General features: G+C 33.4%; 1 protein-coding gene across 1 annotated transcript in view; it reads left to right on the forward strand.

Moving 5' to 3' along the window:
• The first annotated feature begins 7,583 nt into the window (after positions 1-7,583).
• Positions 7,584-22,974, forward strand: part of LOC128873796 (uncharacterized) — a 131,023-nt gene continuing 115,632 nt past the window's right edge. Inside the window, exon 1 of the mRNA XM_054117651.1 lies at positions 7,584-8,692. The gene's annotated coding sequence lies outside the window, so the exon portion shown is untranslated. The remainder of the gene's footprint in view (positions 8,693-22,974) is intronic.

Raw genomic sequence — 22,974 nt, forward strand, 5'->3', positions numbered from 1 at the left:
GAGCCTAGCTAATTCAATCTGCTACAATCGGCACACAGATCTTACAGTTTTTTAATTGATCATGAAGGGAGGAAATAGATGACATTCTCAATTCTTTTTCAAATTTTTTAATTTTTATCTACTACTAACCCTTTGCACGCGAGAGGTAACTCTAAGTCACCACTAGGTTTAACGGAGCAAATCCACTAGCAATAATGTCTTTGTTAGGTTTAATTTATTTGGATCTTGAAGTGTCAATAAAACGATTGTCGATGAGGTAAAGGTGATCTGGTTCTCGAATCTCAAATTAGAGATTTCATCTTCGAAGTCGATTTAAGTATAGCATTCGTGCCAATAGAATGCTAAGAAAGCATCCCGAGTTGCTGGTAGATACCAGAATAAAAGGCCTCGAACACAAAGGGCTAAATATTTATTCCAAAGTGAGTTTTCCAACCGTTCGATTGCAAAGTATACATATAGTGTCCGGCCGCTCGCTTCGGCACAAAAGGACGGAAGTGGATGAAACACGAAATTAAACTTACAATTAGGTCAGCTGAGCGATGCAAAATTACGAAATTACGAAAAGAGCGGGAGAGAGAGAGAAAGACGAATAGAATCAGTGCCGTTTTATTTTCTCTAAGCTGTCCGATTCACGGACAGGCTGGTAGGTTTGGATGCGTAAGTGGCGAGGATAGGAACATATACGACTCGGAGACGGCCCGAGCGGCTCGTTTCTGGCATCACTAGTGAAGAATCGTAGAAAATAAATGAAACGAATCTCCTTTTAGTGAAGTTAAATCAATAAACGAACGTTCCTTGACTAGTAAACGTCCGATGTTTCTGGCAGTGGCTTATCTATTAACGTAGCTACGTTCAGATGGCAAGCAATAAAGTTCCCTGTATTAGGCGTGACAGGGGCACAATGAAACCCATCTAATTTACAACACCCACGAGAAAGCCTCTCGACGTAGGCCCCCCAAAAATATACTCGATTATGTGTCTCGGTTACAATAAAAATGCCAGCTTAGAGGCATTCATTCGCCCTGATCATCGCCATAAAAAGGTACACCTGGCCAAAAGATCAGGAATTCCACAAGAGGTCCGCTGGAGAATTATTTCCACATTCAGTGGATGATTGCTTGAGGGATGTAAATACCATCTGAAACCAAAATGTAGTCTGGTACAAGAATTTTTTTAATTTGTCTTATTCAAAAATAAACTATCAAGGTGGTTAATTTGACTCGTATTGTACTGTACTATGTAAAAGTCTTGGGTCTAAAGAGTATAAATGTTTATTTTGCTTGTATATTTTATTTTACCACTATTCTTGCGGTATATATCGTATAGTACATATTATTATTATTTATTGCTATTTTAAACCGAATATGGTTTATATAGCATATACATTACATTACATATAGCATATACATTTTACATAGATTAATTTAAAACTAGTTTATATAGCGTCTGTGTACTTACATTATTTTAATGAGATGAAATGAGATGAATATATATATATAAAGCACAATAACAAGTATACATCATATTTATTTTATTAACATAAATTTATTCAAATGTAATGCAAGCTTCGCATGATGGCCTCAGATTTTTGCACAGTACTTCAAACTTTTTCCTAAAGTCACTTAATCATTAACGTACTTTTGCGGCAATATTTGGGGACAATATTGGGAACAATCGCTTAAGAAAACTCAAATGTAAAGCGTAAACGCTTAATCTCTTGAGGGATATTAACACATACATGCGCGATTGCTTTTGTATAAAATAACCTTTATTTACGATCACGATCACTTACGATCATTTACGATTAGAATTAAAAACTATATAATATTAAAGTGAGACAGCATGATTGTACATCAAAGTTGATTTGCAGATAAAAATTACTTTGACTTGTGTATATTCGACTAAAGCAAAAAGGATTCCATTTAAAATTCGTCCCTCAAGAAATTAATAATGAGATCTAAATTGAATTAAGTTCAATTGAATTACAGGATTTCTTATTTTGCCATTCAAGCGAGTTATAAGTTAAAATAGTAGTTATTTAACAATTTAACACCCTCGCCGTTGAACATAATGCACAGACACCGGTTTGGTTACTCCAACGGTTATTCATTCGAGGCATCGAACGATACAGGAGACACACGGCCAGAAAACAAGAGAGAATATGGGTACAGAATGTAGAATGTTATCTGATTTGTAATACCCGCGAGACCGGTATTTATCACGACTCCAAGAACCCGTGTTTACTTTCGAAGCGGTAAAAAAAAAACCGTGATATCAGGGTTGCCGACGAAATCAGGTAATTTGAAACGCAGACACGTGAACACTGGTCCCAGGATTTGAAATATTTCCACGAAGACCAATTTGTCGTCACCTCCAGGTCTCCGTTAATTTCAGAATCGCTCGAGACGTTTGCTCGGATAACGTCTCCAGAGTTTATCCGAGTCTTGATACCCTCGAAACACCCTCTTCAACAACAATGCGCGACGCACAGTGGCGGCCATATACAGCGAGTCCTGAAAGTATTCATGCCCCTACCCATTGCGAATATATACGATGTCCTTAGCATAAACATTTCGTCTTAATTTAAGAACTCTCCAGAAGCACGTTCTTAAATAAATACAATTTTAGAATACGTATTGTAAACTTGATATAACTCATGGTAATTAAGAAACACTTGTTTATAACTATGAATTTTATAGAAATAGAAAATTCAAAGTAGTAGGACAGAAAAGGGGATAAACTAAACCTGGATAGAGAAATTATTAAATTAATTTCTAGATTAAGGGCGAATCATTACAACCTAGCTGAGTCTCTAGCCAAGAAATATATAGTTCAGGATGGATCGTGTGATTGTGGTGACGTAGAGAAAACATTCGAACACGTGATGTCCTCGATATAATATCCAAAGAATGGATTTAAGAAATAAACTAAAACACGAAATTGACATGGTAGAAGAACACGTAGAAAATCTTCTGACGTTACAAAAAATAAATATACACAAAACATTTAAAAAGTTCATTGATAAAACATATAAAGATCCATAGCACATACATACAGAAATAGAAATCTTAAAAATTTGTCAGCAAGTACCTAAGAATTAAACAACATAACAATGAGGTAAACAAGAAAGAAGCAACATAAAGAAAGCAACAAAATGTATATAAAGATAAGTTCATTTCTCCTATATTTTTGTATGGATGTACATTTATAAGAACCAGAACGTACACTATCATTACTCGAAAAAACGATACAACCAGAGCTATCTAAAGAGGCTGACAAAAGGTAAGTTTGATGAACTGTAATACTTTGGTTAAGACACAATAGTATTAAATTTCCACAAAGAAGGAACGTAGAGCCGTTAGTTACCTACATACCCATTTCGTAATTGTTCCAATAACAGTTTTTTTCTCAAAGAAGACAATGATAGCTAGTCGATACGTAGCAGAACCAAGGAATAGTCTAGGGCTTAGGAGTCTTTTCACGCGTACACTTACATACCTCCTCTACAATAGGAAAGCCAGGTGGACGCTTTTCTGTGTCGTTTTTATCAAGAACCATGCAACAAGAGGTAGCGATTCTAACTATAGACCAGTTTCTTGTCAAGGAGAAATGTGTAGTCGTAACTAAATTATTATTCGAGTATTTTATAGATAAATATTTGAAATCTACAAATAAACGTAAGATTGCTTTCTGATATTAACGCTAAACCTACTAACGTTCATTTGTAACTATTTCTACCGTGATGAGACAAATTACTAGTCTTAAAGACTCTTTTTCTAATTAAATGGAAAAACATTTTATGTGACATTAAATTGAATGGTGCCATGGAATAATTAAATATAATTCATATATTGCATATTATAACTGTTTATTAAAGTTTGGAAATGTTTAATTGACCGGTCGTGGTAGATTTAGTGTTAAATGTAAAATTTAATTCTATGCTTTTCTAAAGGAAACTTACCATTTACTTATAACGAATATTATACTTTCATTATTTCTTCTTTCATTTCATCATTAATATATTTCATTTTTACGAATGTTGATACTTTAATGTAACAAAATGACGAGTAAATACTTTTGCTTAAATTAGAATTATAAATGTATTAATGTAAAGACACAAAATTAATTTCTACGCCTACATTAACTTAACTTTCATGGTTGTATTAATGTAAATAATATAGTTGCTGTTTATATTCCTCAGAGAGTAGCTAGTAATATTATTCCGAAGATAACCAAGAAATATATGTCTAATATGTTATATAATATATTAATAATAATGTTATAATATAAATATGTAATATCGCATTAATGCATTGAAAACTCCTGATGAATGACATTTAATGCCAATAAATGTAGCTTTCTCAATAAATCATGCTATGCACGAGCAATACACGTGTACAAAGAATGAAAAAAATGTATTTGATAAATTGTAAAGACCAAAGCTGCAACATCGTAGCTATTAGTTACCGAAAAAGTATCTATTACGTAATTGTTCCAATAGGAATTTCCTTCCAAATCCGTGAACACGGTCCTTACCAAGGAGGACAAGGCCAAGGAACAGTCCAGCGCACAGAAGCCTCTTCGTGAATACACTTACATGTCTCTTTTACAATGAGAAAGCCAGCTGGATGGTTTTTCGCGTTGCTTTGATCGAGATCCATGCAAGAAAAAGACCCATTCCGACCAAAGAGCCGTCTCTCGCAGAAAAGTAAAACGTCGTCGTAACTAGGATTGCAGGCACTCGAATAGTGTAATATTCTGTAATAGTCTTTACATACTTACGTACCTTGAATTACACTTACTTGTTTATCTTCATCTACTTAGGCATTTTATTTAATTGCCAAGATACTTTAATAAAAAAGTTTTTAATACCAGTAACTATAATTTTGTCTGTATCATACATTCTTGTTAATCATATGGTACTTTCCAAGTGATGAATTATTTTTGTTTTGTTATTATAAGAAGGTGTAAACGAAAACATTGCTATTATTTTCATGCTAATTGATGACGATCAAGATCAGTGTTAACGTTCATCAAGTTAAGTTGCAGTAATATTTCAATACGAAAACAAATATTATATAAAAACGTGCTACGTCCTATAAAACTGCAACACAATAATGGTAAATATTAACGTTTTTCAACTGTGTACTATCCTGTGTGCCTATCCAGTACCTATAAGACGCTACGGACTATAAGACGCGCCTTAATTTTTAAGCAATTTAAAAAAAATATAACATTTTTATTATTAGATTGCCTCTTCGTCGTCATCGTTGTCCTCTTCATATATAAGACGGTCTTCACTGCCATCGAATTAATTTCGAGTATAAGACGCACCTGAATTGTGGAGGCAATTTTTCGAAAAAAAAAGTGCGACTTATAATCCGTAAAATACAGTAACTTGGTTCATTCATATATTCCAATGTTTAAAAAAAATGAAAACAGTAAATCTAATAAAAAAGATTCCCTTTACTATCACCTACTTAAAAAGTATCCGTTCTGTGACTCTTCCAATAAGAATTTTCTTCAAAAATCGTAAAGGCGGTCCACACGACGGACAATAATACCTATCCGATTCATAATAGGCCCAAAGAAATGTCCAGAGCCCAAAATATTCTTCAAGAATACGCACGCACCCATGGTTCCTTTACAATAAAAAAAGGCAGCTAGGTCCAGTTCTGTGGCGCTTTGATCGACAACCATGCTAGAAGAGAAGCGAGCCTGAGCAAAGAACCGTTTCTCGCAGGAAAGAAAAGTGTCGTTGTAACTTGAACTGAATTTATTTGAATAATTTAACATTTGCAAGTTCTTTACATACTTAACTGCTTACAATTAACCCATTCACTGTCAGGCAAATTTAAAGCGTGTTGCCTTGAGCGCGAAGATTTGATACAGATCTGTAGTCTAGGTTATTATTTTGATAATAAAAAGTGATATTAAATTTGTCGTTTAAAAAAAAAAAATTTACGATCGTCTTTTGCAATAATTCGTGACTCAAAAGGCCATAAACTTATCCCTTGAGTAATTGCAATCAATTTACACTACGAAACATCTCGTAGTTGGCAGTGAATGGATTAAACTTTGCTGTCTAACTCTGACGAATTACAAATTTTTTTTCTAATGCTATACCAATCATTTTTGGTTTCTAATTTATCAATTATTTTTATTTCGATACTACAACAAGGTGTACGCGCAAACATAGCGATTTTTTAATAGTCATAATAGAAAGTTTTAATAGAAGAATAGATGTTCTATACGGACATGGTATGTCCTATGAAACTTCAAAACTATAACGTCAAACGTTAGTGCTTTTTAATAGCTTGAATCTATTCTGCATCTATCCTGATTACACTGAGATGATTAATTCATCTACATATTAAGTCATCCCACAATTTCGTGCTGAAGACTGTGTCAATATTTAATAAAAAAACTACAAAAATTTTATAGCGACGGTATAATGACTGTATCAGAAGGTGTCAGAAGGTGAGAAAATATTATAAAATGAGAGAGATTACCTTTTTTTATAGCACTTAAGAGTATGTTTCATATATTAATTTGGGTAGCAGAAGTATAAGTGGCATGAACTTTTAGGATGACCTCATATTTACCAAATTAGAACATGATATATTTAAATGTTCATTAAGACAATGAAAAAACTAGTTTCTCGTGCTGAACGACAATTATAAAAGCTGCCAGCAACTTGATGAACTCTTTCAATCAAATAGCAAGAAAATATAATCTATAATCACTGTAAGACGGAAGACATAAAATTACTAGATTAGACCATGATCTATAATAGTACGATTAAGGTATGATAAAACATCCATCGAAATTATATAAAAGTAAATTAATTTTAGATGTTGAAGCATTTATTTAAGACTTGAAGTAATTTCAATTAATTTACGATTTTATTTCATATTTAAAGTCGAAACGTATTATATAAGAATATTTGTGGTGCTACAGTTATGCTCCACAATGTGTTACATAAACGTCCTAATAACATAACATAATAACGTCCTAATGGCATTTTTGCAAAATTTGCACAATAGATGACAAAAGGCTGTTGATAACGATGGCGATTGCATAAGTGATTAAAAATAGAAATTTATTGTAAAACTCTGTTTGAATTTAATGCAAAAGAAACGACATTACTTTCCAGTCTACCTGATATAAGAATAATTGTGGTGCTACAGTTATGCTCAGTACTGTATTACGTAAACGTCCTAATAGAAGTTTTCTTCGAAATCCTAGCAAAGAAGACGACAGGGTCCAGAATTCTCTTGGCGAATACACTTACATGTCTCCTTTACAATAAGAAAGCTGGGCTGGATGGTTTTCTACGTCGCTTTGATCGAGAGCCAGGCAAAAAGAGGAGCCAACCTGACCAAAGAGCCGTCTCTCGCAGGGGAGAAAAGCGTCGTCGTGACGGAGTCTGCGTGCTGCGACGACGATACTCAGGGAAACGCCGAGGACCGGAGAAGAGGATGGAGCCGAGTACTGGTGGGGGTAGATCAGAGGGAGAGGATGGTGGAAGCGAAATCTGGCCTCAGTCGTGCGCGACGCGCCATATGCGGTGGACCATTTGTCAAGGCGCTCACAAAGGCCAATAATCTCGCGTGACACGTGTGATTCCCCGATAAAAAGTGTCACGTGCTGGCTGCTACGCACCCCTCCTCCGATTCTAACGGGACGTGCCCCCACCCCAACCCCTCGAAAACTTGACGGAAAAACTTTTTTCCCTCGCGGCCGACCGACAATTTCGCTCCAGTGGCGATCGGCGAACAGACCCACCGTGTTTTTCCTCGCGATCGACTCGTTCGGAGCAAACTAATCTTTTCGACGGTCGGAGTGAAGCGCGGAGGGACGAGAAAGACGAACGTTCGCCGAGGGTGACAAAAGGTGAAATACTTTACGAAACGTGGGTCGGACCGACGTACTTTTTCGAGAAGGCCCTCCGCCGATCGAACTTCCTAGGGGAAAGTTTGGACCGTGATTCTGGACGCGACGTGGCTGGCAAATTTAAAAGCTCGGAAGCCGTAGGCGAGATCGACGCCAGCGATAGGGAAATTCTCATCTAGGTGAAAAGTTTCGAATAACGAGGAGAAGATAAACGATAACTGGGACGATTGTTTTGGCTGCTGGCGCTAAAAGCTCGAGCTACTCTCAGTCCCCCCGAAGACAACTCGATGAAGATAGAAAAATAAACAACTCTCGACCCTACAGTCTGAGACACGCGATTAAATTATGTTTCCCATCGAACGAACGAGATATCTGGAAAATAATTGGACGGTATAAATCATTGGACGGAGTTTTTGTCGTCTGTTATTGGGATAACAGTTCCGATTGAAAGGAAGGTGGTTGGCGCGCCGAGACCGCGTGGAACGAAGGAAGGGAACTTTTTTCGCGTTCGAAGACGCGCGCAAACGGAGATCTATGGTGGCAATCGACGGGCCAAAGTGAAACGAAGATTTACGTCGATTATAATTAAATCTCGCTGGCGATGGAGTCGACGGGGTCGAAAGGAACGAAGGAGCTGGCCGACGTTTAAAGTAAATCGCTGTTACGGAACCACTCGGGCGGCGATTGTCCGCGCACGCTGGCCGTCTGACGCGATCTCGACGGACAATCGACGAGAATCTCGTTAAGAAGGGCGCCAGGGACCAGAGGAGAAATTTATGGTGCACCATAGGAAACGGTAAGCCGCAAACCACTGAATACAGACGCTAATTTTATGCCCGAGAAAGTTTTATCGCTTGCTCCTGGTCGCGGAGGCGCGAAATTTATTCAAATTGAGTCGTCGAATTTTTCTATTCGGCCCGCGACAGGTGACGCCAATGCAATTTGAATGCTAAAGAGACACGATCATTGATGCACTTAACGATCGAGCGTTAAGAAGCACGTGCCCCCGGTTGTCCCGCGGATCGAATCGGAACAGCGGACTTCGGTCCAGCAAGTAGATTATGTGGAATCAAGGTCGGCGGTTCATTGTTATTGGCCGCGAGTTCTAAATTTAGTGAGCCAATTCGTCTGTTGTTGTGCATGCGATCTATTTTATTTTATATTTTCTCGGCGAGAGTGCAACAAACGTATTAGGGACAAGTTCAAAAGTCTTTGAGTTCCTTTAAAGATTTATACGGTTGCAATTTTGATTGTATATGAAGGGTTCTTCAAAAGGGACCTGAGGTTTATTTTTTTCAATTAAACGTTAGTGATGCGAGATATATCCAATTTTATCTTAAAGTAAAATAGGTATTGTAAGAGATACTTTTAATTAATATCTCTTTTGATGGATGATTTGTCAGGATTTTTGATAAACGTGAACAATACAATCATGACACATAAAGGGAGTTTCATAATTTAAATTCAATAATACTTTCAACACTTTATTCTTAATACTTAATTTACCTAAATCTCATGTTATTTAATTTCACAGAAAAATAGAATGTGTAATTATACGTCTTTATCGTGGAACGTAACTAATTGCAATCAATGGAGACATTCGTCAATTCCTAAAAACACCCGGAAAATGCTCCCACATTATACATTATACACACGACTGCACACGCATTAAACATACCTTACAGTATGGATGATTACTAGACTGCGGATGTTTATGCAAATGTATATATTTATATGCACAGATAACGAACAAAAACGTAAAGTACATTTTGTTTTCTAAATATTTTATATATTTTATATTTTACATATTTATGCATTTGTACACATCATTGTAAATTTATATATATTTACATTTGTCATGAATGCATAAGTAAGTATCCCCAGTCTAATAATTACCAATAAATAATAAAAGATCATTTTTAACCCTTTGAGGCACACGATTTAAAATAAAAAAACTCAAGTCTGCATAAAATACAAATTCCCATTATTTAGCTTCGAAATTCGTGTGAAACGTCAAATAACATTTGTTTTAATATAAAATAATTTACTTTCTTATAATACATACTTAAGAAAGAAGAAACAATATTTATCATTATAAAAAATAAAAATTCAACGCATCGCGCAATTCACCGACTCATGATTTATGTTTTTATGAATGAGTGGTAGGAGCATAAGAATTATCAGAAAGAAAATAAGAATAATTCGAATAATTGCTTAATTGAAAATAAGAATAATTGCTTATCATTGGACTAAGAATAGCAGGCAAAGTTATCCAGTGAGAGAGATAAGACAGCTGAGTTCTAAATAGACCAGGTTACCTGCATAATTCATAATTATCTGTGGAAAGCCACCTGCAAAAGAAAGTATTTAGTTAGTAATGAGCTCTTTGCAGATTAAAAAAGAAATAAAATGGACAATGAGAACGCACTATTTTTTGTTAGTAAATATTAACTTGTGGATTCTTCGTGGATATAAGAAGTTTGTCGGTTTTAATACATGTATAATTTATAACATTCCGACTGTCGAATTTGAATTAGTTTCAAACCTTTACTTTTAAAATACTACAGATAAATCAGAGGTAATTAATTTCAATTTTTGTGAAATATCGTTGCACTGCCATGCGCATGAAAATAAAGCTTAATATTTAGTCATTCATTCTTTAAACACAACACATTTCATTTTAAATATAATTCTCTTCAAAGTTATATATTAAATCTTATAACGTAGAAAACACCACTAAAATTATGACTAAGTATTTATAACAGAATTTTTGAAAATTATTAGATTTTGTTTTCACTATCAGCTTAAACTTTTGTTCATTTTATATAAAATAATTTGTTCTTATGTTAACAAAATGATTTAAGTAAACTTTAACATTCCCGTCGCTAATAACCTGAGAGTTGATGCGATGTTACTTTAGATTAAAAAAAAAAAAGATTCGTCCCTGAAGATACTAAGAGTAAATCCTGGTTCCAAGATTATACCAGCAATCGATTATTGAAAAACGAATTGAGGTTCGAGCACACTATTGGACTGTATATTAAAAAGTTATACCTGCATATGTAACACGTTTCGTCTGCATATTTTGAGGTATTTCCTGAATCTGGCCAACAGTGAAGCAACCTTTTTCAAAAATGGTAATCACTGAATCTGAATTCCATTCGGGGATATTCCCCCCAACTCTCGGTATGCGCGCATCGATTTATCCTTTTAAACCCTTCGTGGCTGCACCTAGATGAACATTATTTTTCCTTTCCAACACCCATCATTCTTTTTTGTTACCAATATAGTGAAACTGTAGGCGAATAAGAATTTTGTATAAATGAAATCTAAATTGATTTTACTCTTGTTTTTTCATTGTATTAATATAATCCACGAAAAGGAATATACAGTTGATATTCCAATAACAATATAACAAGTATTTTTGTAATCAAAACTAAGTATCATAGTGGAAGAGTACAGACTTGTGATGGTTAATAACAAAATAAAATTGAAATTGATGCTTGTAAGTTGACAAATTAAATTAACATCAGAAATATTTAGTATAAGCATTATTATTTCAAGTTCTAATTCTTTCATTTTATTTGATTGTTATTTTTACACATTCTAGCGAGCCTGAATTACCTTGGTGATTTTGAAATATAAATGCCGTGTTGCTAAATTTTTTGCATAAATTATTTCTTTAAATATTCTTTGATATTTACAGTATGTGTTAAATATTTTAGGTGTCGTCTATGTGCAAATTGATGTTCTAATTATTGATTGTGTAATTTATTTTTATTCGTGTCTGTTCGATTTTAGATTACAAGCTAAATAAAAAATAAAATCTATCGATTTGTCTACAAATGACATAATTTCACAAAGCCATAATGCCAAAAGTAACGATATGTTTATATAAAGCCTTTCGATTTACAGAACATTCCCAAAATACCCGTTCAGGCTGGATCGAAGTTTTCGCTTTGTTTCTCTCGCATATGTAAACTAACTTACTTTACCATACAACTAAAATAAAGTAAATTGTATTACTTTTCTTCCACACTTACAATTGAGTTCACATGACTCACGGTTTTCCTCATATACGTTACCAGTTTTAAAAGTGCCAATAACTATATACCATTCAATGAGTGTATCACCTTCCTTATTATTCCTCAAATAATATTATCCTAGATAAACCAGTCAAACAAATACCAAATAAAATAAATATTTGAACCAGAAAAGATTGAAAATCTTGAATTAATTTCAAGAAAATCAGTACAGGTAATAATATTTTCTTTTTCATGATATATAAAATATACTCTTCGTGGCAATGATGTTGAGGAGGTCTACGAATCCCCGTCTAAATGTTGTATAAAAACATGGGGTGAATGTCAACCAAGTGTTTTTTAGGGTACTAAGCACTTGATTCAAAGTAGAATCAGTTTCGAAAATTAATTTCAAGGGAATTAGTACGAGCTCTGATTTTTCCTTTTCATTCACCAAGGCTACTTTATAGAAGCATGACGTTATCGCACGAATTCTGGCATTAGCCGTCTGCAATGGAACGCGGGCTTACTTAACCGTCCCAACAACCCGCAACCACAATGCATAAAGAAACATACAAAGTGCGTTCCGAGAAACTCGCACACCTGTTGGCACAAATGCCAGGAAAGACGCGATTCTTCATCCCAGGCAGTGATCCCCTCGTGCATCCGTCTCGATACCTTTGTACACAACCAGGGCTGTTTAAATGCGACCAAAAAGGAAGAAAGTAATGTCCCTATCTGTATCCTAGTGATGGGATCGAATACAATATACATATACTCATAAAACTAAATCAAATGCAATCCATAATGTTCACTTCATGGGATTTGATTATTAATCGAGAAACATGATATTCAATCGTATGTACTTTGTAGAGTATTTGGATTATACAAGCTGATTTCGAACCATGAAAGAAGTATTTGTAGGATTCGAATATGTACTCGTAGGTACTTTAATACTTGAAAATATTGAGTCTCCGATGTGTAGTAATCAAATAATGAAAGACTGCGATCTATCAATTTCACAGGTTAGAAAGAAATATATATTTTTCATACATAAAATATGGCAATAGTACCAGAAGAATATCAATATTTGTAAAAATCTGAAAGAATATTTTATTCTTTTGTTCAATATTTTCATCATCTGATCATTTTTTTTATTTTTTTTTTTTTTTTTTTTTTTTTTGTACATCCACCTCAATTGTATCTACAACATACAGTGGGTATAGAATGTATTCGTACACCGATCAATTTCCCAAAAACTTTTGTGTGAAATTGCAGTTTCTTCACTTCTTTTTTTATAATCAATGATACTTTACATATTCTCGGAAGTCTCTAAGATAGATATAGTCCAAACAACATTTACTAGTCAATATAATTTGTGATGTTAACAAGAAATCCGAAAAGTGGGTAAAAGTATAGAAACAATAAGTATTTGTACTTATTTGTAGTTTATAAGTTACTTGCGAAATTTCGATATACATTTCCTTAAAATGTGAAAGCTTTAAAATCATGGTAATATACCTTGTAACAAAAAAGATATCATTTTAAGTGCGCCTTCAATTCCATTTTTAACCAAAGTTCAAATAAGTGACAATTCTAAAACGACCGTAATAATTTAATCGTTCACTATGCCGTCTAGGTTCGAGTATACCTGAAATTATCCCTTCTAATTTTTCAAATATTCTTACATAATACTTACAAGATATTTGATCCCATCGCAACTGTTTCCCCTCCGAAATAACGTCGACGTATAAATTTGTCGAAAAGGAGAGAAAAGAGAAGAGGAGTCGCGATAGGAGACGTCCTATCTCCGCTACTTGCCAATGGAAGTGGTATCGCGCTGGTTGCCCATATTCTCGCAATTCATCGATCACACGGATTTACCAAGCGTACGGTATTTCACATCGTACGTGTTTTATATTTAGCACGGCCCATTGGTCGCAGGCGTTATCACCCCGTGGCGCATCAAGGCAGAGAATAATTAATTCGAGCCGCGCCGATTCACAGATTACAGCCGCGAACGTTAATATTTCGAGGAACGAATTGAATTCCAATATCCACGGACTCGATTGTGTCTCATTAAACGCACCGCCGAGGCAATTACGCGTGACTAACATATTTGTAACGCTCGATGAATGAGCAGGAACCCGCGAGCCGTGGCTACGACCCCGTTCCGAGGGTAAACATCGTTTCGCATATGCGCGCCGCGCCGTTTAAACGTTCATACGTTATCGCGGCCAGCAGTGAACTCATCGTCCCAAAGTAGGACGAAATCCTTAAAACATGGCCAAATATACTGGGACTATTTCAACCCTGTACACTCGAACTTTTCCTCGGCTAAAGCCCCCACCGACATTTTTGCCAAGCTAATTGTTGTTCGGAATCGTGTCAGCTACCTCCCATTTCCGGTTCTTACAGGAGTTCTGGGACATCCTGTATATTGAATATGTCCAATTGGTATTTTTTAACACGTTCATGCCGGCGTGTACTACCGTACCGGTGGCTCACCACTTATATGTCCCATTAGGCGTAAACGTGTTAAGTAAAGTACACTGATTGTAATTAAACGTACTTGAAACTATCCAGGACGCCACGTTGACAGACATATTTTATTATTAAAAACAAAATCCTGAAGTCTTTTTTAGGAAACCTTTGACTTCATACTCCTTCCAATAACACCTGCTCATATATTTTTCTCTAAATCTCTGTATATACACCATATTTTGGTTTGGTTTCGCATGCAATTTCAATTATAAAACTTCAACAAAACACGCATTATATTTATTCTACATAACCACTAACAAAATTTGCCAGATGTTTTGATCTTTAGTGCAGTGTTGATATGCAAGAGAGTGAAGAGTAGTTCGAGTGTAATAGACGAAATATTTATAACCTATAAAGACCATGTAAAATTATAGACAAATTTGTAATGGAGGAAAGGGGTAGCTTTATATCTGGAGCAAAATTTGTCACAAAGCATAGTTAAGGCTTACCCTAATATACAATTATACATACTGTAATGGACCTAGAGAAGCACGAAAAGAGAGGATTCTGAAAAATTGTGAGATTAAATAAATTTAAAAATCTCATCCCTAAAAGTAATAAAAGTGGATTAATAATGTTCTTCTGATTGTTCAAAATTTTTCAAAAAATAAGGGAGTTACTCTATGTATGTAATTGACGTTTACCTAACAGATTTTGTTATGTCAGTGATGAACTCCAGTTTTTTATTTCATCATTGATTTCGAGTCATTGATTTCAAGATTTTCATCGCAACATATATACGTATTCCATATATTTTAGTACGTAGATATATTATAGTAGAGTAGTCATTTTGTGGTCATAATCTCTTTGTCTGCAAAATAGAATCGAAACCTTAGAAATTATTTAAACAAAATTGGCATCAGTACATACCTCCTCCAAGACCAAATGAAGTAACATTTCATTATCAATTACTCAACTAAATATTGCAAAGAAAAAAAAAAGAGAAAATACAATTATATCATACTTGTCCTCATTTTGAAAAACTTTTTTCTCTAATAAACTTGAATGTATAAACTGCACGTATGGACACTGGTCGATATTTTGAAAAAAATTAACATTATTATAGCTTGCACAACCTCAAGTATAACCAAATCCTTAGAAACTACGATAAATCATCTTCTATGTTTACTTTGAATCTTGCAATATTCTTAAAGACTCGAATCTAGTGTCAAAATATTGGAAATTGCTTAAATAGAATTCATACACGTTTTCCTTCTAAGACTAAACAAAGTCACGTTTGATAATCAAATATTTTAATAAATATTATGGAACAAAACAGTTAGAGAAATACTATCGTATTGGTAATATTACCGTCATACTGTTAAACCGATCCATAAATGGAATCATAAATTGAAATTTGACCTCGTTTCCGGAAAATCGTTCCACGTTGCATAGGTCGTTGTCGGTCCCGTCTGCCAGAATCGATAAATCGTGTTTTTCGTCTCGTTTCGAACCCCGAACGGGCTCAATGGCCTAGAAAATGCCGGGTGTCAGTCTTTTCGTTCGCCGCCTAACGATCTATCGGTCTCTTTTAAGCGAGGTTAACGATCTGGCGGTGGCCCCGGACGTCGCTTCGGACAGCAGCAGGGAAACTCATAACGCCACGAGTGACACGTCGTGCGATGAAATTGTAAATGGTCCCGTGGGACGAACCGCGAGACTCGAGACTTTAAGTACTGGGCGATATATAGTTGCCAAGGGAAAGTTGTTCGTGGCCGTGAAGCACCAGCACTCAACGGGGGTAAAAATACACCCTTCGCGACAACTATGTTGCAGAGAACTACGAATCACTGCCTAGATGTGTGAAAATTGCACCGAGTGGACCAGAAGTCTGGCTGGACTTTGACGACAGGGGTAGATTTCAACTAATTTTTTTTTTTTTATAGTACCAAGCACTTTTTTCAAAGGAAAATACGATTTGAGAATTAATTTCAAGAAAATGAGTACAGATAATAATTTTTTTTTTTTCGTGAAAAATAAAATACACTCTTCTTAGCAATTACGTTGAGGAGGTCTACAAATCTCGGTTTAAATGTTTTATAAAGATATGCGGTGAATTTCAACTAATTTTTTTTAATTGATCTAAGCACTTGATTCAAAGTAAAACCTGTTTCGAGAATTAATTTCAAGGCAATTAGTGCAAGTACTGGCTTTTCGTTTTACGTGATAAATAAGATACACCCATCGTGGCAACTATGTTGAACATCCACTTAGTTGTGTAAAAACTGTACAGAGTAACTCAGAAGTCTGCGTAGACTTCGCCAGCGTAAGGTGAATTTCAATTCATTTTTTTTTTAATCGTTTTACTTTTAATACAAGTAAACAAACATGAAATATATCAATAAATAGAATTTTAACATAACCAGTAATATAAATATAAACTTTTAATGTAATATTTTAATATTCATATTTTTAATATTAATTACTGTATTTTAAACTTCGATTAACTATGTTTTTCTAGAAAAAAAATAATTGTGATATTGTAGTTGTCCTTTCAAATGTTAATTTTCTTTTATGTTGTTATTTCAAAACAGGTTAGATCCATTTTATATCAATTAGTAAAAAGTAACTGCTTTTTTGTTTCACTACATCAAAGAAGAGTACTATGGTACACAGAACCATACAGAGTGCCACAAAAGTTCATACATACATATTTCATTAAAATGGAGTGAGTCTTGTACAAATTTATTAATGGTAAATTTAGTTATATATTTTTATTCAAAATACAAGTATTGACATTAGATTATGTACAAGATATGCAGCCTGTCCCCAAAGCGTGTGTTTTTGTAGAATATAATGAATTTTAAACAAATTTCTTAATGACATGTTTATACGGTGGAACATTAATTATCGGAAATGTTAGAGAGACCAAACCTTTCTGATAAACAAATTTTCCTTTAATCGATCGATGGCAGCAAAAATAATTTGCGCTGAAATAACTTGTGTCATCAAACACGATTACAATCTCGTACTAACATATATGTATACATACTATATGTGTAAAGAAAAATTGATTTCTTCTCAAACTCAAACATTTTAAGAATATACATCCCTTTCTATAATTAGATTTTCCGATAATAAGTTTTCCTGAGATTAACATTTTAGTTATAATTACTGCAAGCAAATTTTCCTTAGTTCCAAACATTATTTAGTGAATCCTTTGATACTGAAGTTATAAAGAAAAATTTGCACAAGATGGCAATGATCACAAACTTTCCTTTAAATATCGATTCTTTATCTAAATTTGTATAAACATCCGCAGTCTAGTTATAATTTACTGGAAAAACATAGTATTCGACTTCAAACAACTATAAAATCCATATTTCCAAATTTCAAAAAATTCCTTAACAAAAAAATTCCATCAAAATTCAAAATGTTATTCCAAAAAGAGTCCGGTTTCACGTGGAATTACAATTTTATAAGCAATGGCTCAATAACTTGATTATGCAGTTACTGGAGCAAAGTACATAATATAAATAACTTAATTAATATTCAAGGTAACGTGCAATAAATTTAAATTAGTATATTTAGAATTTGATGTATAGGGAGTAATTTATCGATGAGACGCTTTATTGATGAAATATTCCGATATTTCCTTAATAGAACTGTCTCAGTTTATGACTATTTGGCGCAACATGTCAAAAGCTGCGACCAACTAATTAGCCGATCAAACAGCTTATTAATTAGCGACCATACGTCCAATATGATGACTGAGTAGTTATTAGCAGACGTTCGTGTTACTAATACCCTCGGGTGACACGAAATTCAACGTATTGCGTGTTCTGCATCGATTTTCCACCGATTGATGTACGCTAAAGCAGATTACCAGATTCCTTGTCAAAGTGTATTAGTTAGATCGATTGAAATTACTATTTAATACTTTTATCGATGGAAATTAACTGCAGGCAAATTGGGTGGTGTATTATCCTATTTGACGTGGTTGAATAAATTTAAATATCTTCTATGTTATATATTAATGTGTTTAATATTCGAATCATAATTTGTAACATAGCATGGGGACATAGTATTGTGACAGAATTGGGCTTTGATAACAGAAATTTAAATGCACCTGCATTTTTAGTACTATCCCATTTGTCGTGGTTGAAATGAATTTAAATATTTTTCATTTCATGAATTAACGTGTTAAATATTCGATTTATAATTTGTAAAATGGTATAGGTAGAACTATTAAACGAAATTGAAACATAATTATATAAATCAAAGTTAGTTTTCTATAACAGCAATTTAACTGCACTTTTTTAGCACTCTTGTTTCATTTCTTGATATTATCTATGGGCTTTATTTTGTTTTCTTATCATGTTTGCTTCATTAACAGATTGACCATTAAACACATAGAATAATCGAATAAATAGATAAATAATAATTCAAGATTTTCACTGAAACTGTGAATTCGCTTTTACCATTTATTGCCTCGCCACAAAATATTAATTTAAATGAAAGTACTAATGTATTTTGAAATACATTAGAATCTCGATTATCTGAATTAATCGGGAGACCTGAACGTTTGAATAAGGAAATTGTCACACAGGTATTGAACAAAATATAAATATTGATGATAAAAATCACAAGTATTAAAATTAAATATAATTTGGTAAGTTTTAAGGATGCCAAATGTTTTCAGCTGAATGAAGTACTTTGCACAATTCTCTTTACTTTCGTTTTCTGTATCTCATTGCAAATTTTTACTACTCATTTAAATGTTTCACATCATTTAAATGTTTGTTAGTTATATTTATGACAGAGATGAGTATGATCGAAATTAAAAATCAATTAACCATACGAAGTTCTGCTTCATAAATTTACAATTCAAGTCGCATTACGTAGGGGACGTGTGCAATATTCCACAACCGCTACAGAGGGCCTAAATTATTTAACTTACAATTAGAAGTCCAAATTACCTGCTATTAGGCGGACAGAGCGTAGCACATTTACGTATTAATGCTAATTCTACGCAGCGAAAAAATGGAGTCGACTCCCCTGTGTCTAACATTCACGATGTACGTATGAAAGAAATCAAAATTACCTGCAGTGATATAATGAAAAAAAATTCTTTAGATGTACAAGTATAAATTGCATTTAAATTTACACTATTGAACTGTATCGTGTACAGTAGCTATCTATGAAATACGAAAATGGAAACAAAGATCTGAAATTGATATAGGTGGGAAATTTAATACTTTCATATTTTTTGTGTGCTATAACAGTAAGTAAATAAAATAAAATTACATATGCATAGAATATTGTTGTTAGTACAAATCGTACAAATCAATGGCATTGTAAAAGTTAATAAGTTTACGATTTTTCTTTGTCTAAGGATTGTTATAAACCAGAAAATGTAGTCGCATCAGGTTTTGTAAACCATGTTTTATTTACATAGAAAGTGAAATCAAAATGATAGTGGTGGGTAACGTATTATACAAAGAAAAGTGTTTTTAAATTATCTGTTGATGTTGAGAGATATTTAAATAGAAATGTAAATGGTTTAAATACTAGAAGAGTATTGATAAAAAATGAATCGTATAGTAAGATTGCTTGGAGAAAGCCGTATGTGAGTTTACAAAATAAAAGAAAAAAAAACGTGAAATTACTAAACACTATATAAACGAAAATTTGAAAAATATAACTTATTACGAAATACTGTAATCACGACTAAGCATCTTAGATCTTATATTTATTTCTAAAGCTTTATTGTTTTTTAATTTGTATCGAGTTTAATAACTATTTATCTGTTTCTTTTTATGATATTATAACTATTCCAAACTAGATGTTAAACAGTCTTAACTGAACAATTATTTTAACTCGATACTCAATTTACATTTTCATGTACTGTTTTCTTTTCATTAGTCGACTAATAAAAATGTTTTCTTTCGTTCTTGCAAAGAAGCTGTATGCAATATCTTATCTTGTACCATATGTAAAACGTAGAGACTATATATTCGTCTTTGACATAACGTCATTTATCGTATAAATTGACGATTGTCGGTATACGAAGAAAAAACAAAAGATACATTCTGAAATAAATGGCAGGATCTAAATCACGAAAAAAACTTTTTTCGCGTTATTTGGCTTCCATGGAAATGTTACAATATGTTCGTACACGTCGAAAAAGAATGGTGCTGTCGCATTGCTATCCACGATGCACGCAGATACTGTCATTCCTGGACCGAGAAATAAACCAGACATTGTTCAGTTTTATAACAGAACCAAACTTAGTGTTGAACATGATAGATCAAATGTTAGAACGACACAATGAACAGATGGCCTATCACATGCAAGTTTATTTGTAAAATACAAGAATGATGTTACATTTTAAACAAATAATCAATTGAATTCAAGACTTTTATTTTTTGCTTCTGTTTGTAATCTGAAGTTAACTAGAGCTTTTTCCATGTGGGGTATCTGGCTACTATTTTTAATAAACAATCACATTTGACATGTCTCACTTAAGTGACCGATTTATTTAAATTATACATCGAGATAATTATTCAAATATGTTACTGGGATTTTCGTGATTTTCTTTCTTGCATCTAATGAGATGCATTAATTGCAAAATAAAATATCGTCAATTTTGTAAGTATTTAATTTGACTGAAAGCTTTCTATAAATAATTTGTTATAAAGTCAAAATTTTAATATAACGAAAGTCTAAATTTGAGCTTTCTTCATATGAGTATCTGGCTACTCTGTTCATTAAATAATCGTATGAATATATTTGAGGTTAATTTTTATTTTAAAAAAAGTAAGTCAATTCATAATTGTCCAACGAATACGCATCTAAATAATCATTCATAATTCAAATTATTCACAAATTTCATATTCACAAAATGAGACGAAAGTCTTTATTATTTATCTAACGACAGGCTAACTGGCCACTAATTAATCATAGTAAAGCGGAAGTACCAAAGGGATCGACTGTTCTCTAATTACGAAAAGAAAATATTTCATTCAAGCTTCAATCATAAAACAAACATAATCGCAATTAAAATGTTCCGTAAAACGTTGCTAACGAATTACTAAATTTTCAGAAATATAACTATATTGATATCATTATCAAAACATATTCTCGTAGAAAATAAGTGGGGAAATGTTAAGTATCACTTCTCCCTTCTGTCGTTCCGAGTGCCACTTCCCTTTTCTGTGGTTCTAAGTGCCACTTTATATTTCCGTGCTTTTAAGTGCCACTGTTGACTCTTCTTCTTCCAATGAACCTATGGCTGTTTGTCCTAGGATCCGTCTATAATATTTTTTGTGAGTTTCCCTTAAAAAACTGTATTATTGGCGTTAGCTTACTACCATTTATTTTTTGTATAGTTTGAAGTGGTAATAATGAAATTTATCTTACATTATAATATAATTTGTTCCTTTACAGAAGACTAATGGACTTTCTGTCCACAGTGTTGCTATATTCTTCGTTTGCTTTAGTGTCAAAGGGTTCTTTTTTTCTGTGCTACTTCTTTTTGTTTTTCATTATTTGTATATGTACTGCGTCGAAAGGGGGATTGTGTCTATGTGGTGTGACAGCATTGCGGAAATTCTTGAAAAATAATGAAATAAATAAGATTAATTAATTTAATTGTAATTGCTAGAACAAAGTTGCATAGGAAAATTTGGGAAAATTGGTAAATGTGTATGGTTTACTGTATTTTACGGCGTTCAATTCTTTTTTTTATAGAGTTCTCTTTAGATATATAGAATGTTAGAAATATTCATTATATCGCTCAAATATTTAACAAATTACCACTTATACGTCTCAGCCAATGTTGGTTTTTAGAATATATTACTACACGGTTTAATTACAAGCTAGCACAAATTGAATACCGATAAATTTACGAATTTTGTAGCTACGAGAATTATGAATGTTATATAAATTCGGGGATAATAAATATTTGTAATATTGTACATATTCGTCTACTAAAATGAACGAAATAAATTCTGTACAAATTCGAGAATTGTGAGTGTATTCAGAGCAGAATTAATTTTATTATTAAGAAAATAGCATTTCCAAATGCACAAAATTATTTGCGGTTGTATATAAGATTCTTTCAATTTGTAAACAATTTAAATCGTCAATTTTAAAGAACAATTTCGCAATTACTACAAATAATCATAAAATAAAGTGATATGTAACTTAACGTAATATTTCAAATAATGTTATTTGATCACAGATATGAAAATAACTTGTTAATTCAGATAATGTCATTTCAAATATGCCGACGTCCTGCATACATATAACACAACTGTTAAGCCAAATGAATCTGTTCCAAAAACTGTAAGACAGGCATAATCGATACTCTTCACTGAGTCTGATCCTCACACACATCTGATAACAATTTTTTTAAAAAACGTCTGCCCCATCGACACTCTCGCGACTTTCACACGGTCTAGGCCTCGCAAACGAGACGATCTGATATAAAATTCGTTCACACGAGCCGGTAAAAAGCAAGCGAAGACACAAGGCCTTGGTATCCGAGATATCGCGTCGAGGGTGTCGC

This window comes from Hylaeus volcanicus, chromosome 3, assembly GCF_026283585.1.
Source record: "Hylaeus volcanicus isolate JK05 chromosome 3, UHH_iyHylVolc1.0_haploid, whole genome shotgun sequence".
In the NCBI taxonomy this organism is placed as follows: domain Eukaryota; kingdom Metazoa; phylum Arthropoda; class Insecta; order Hymenoptera; family Colletidae; genus Hylaeus; species Hylaeus volcanicus.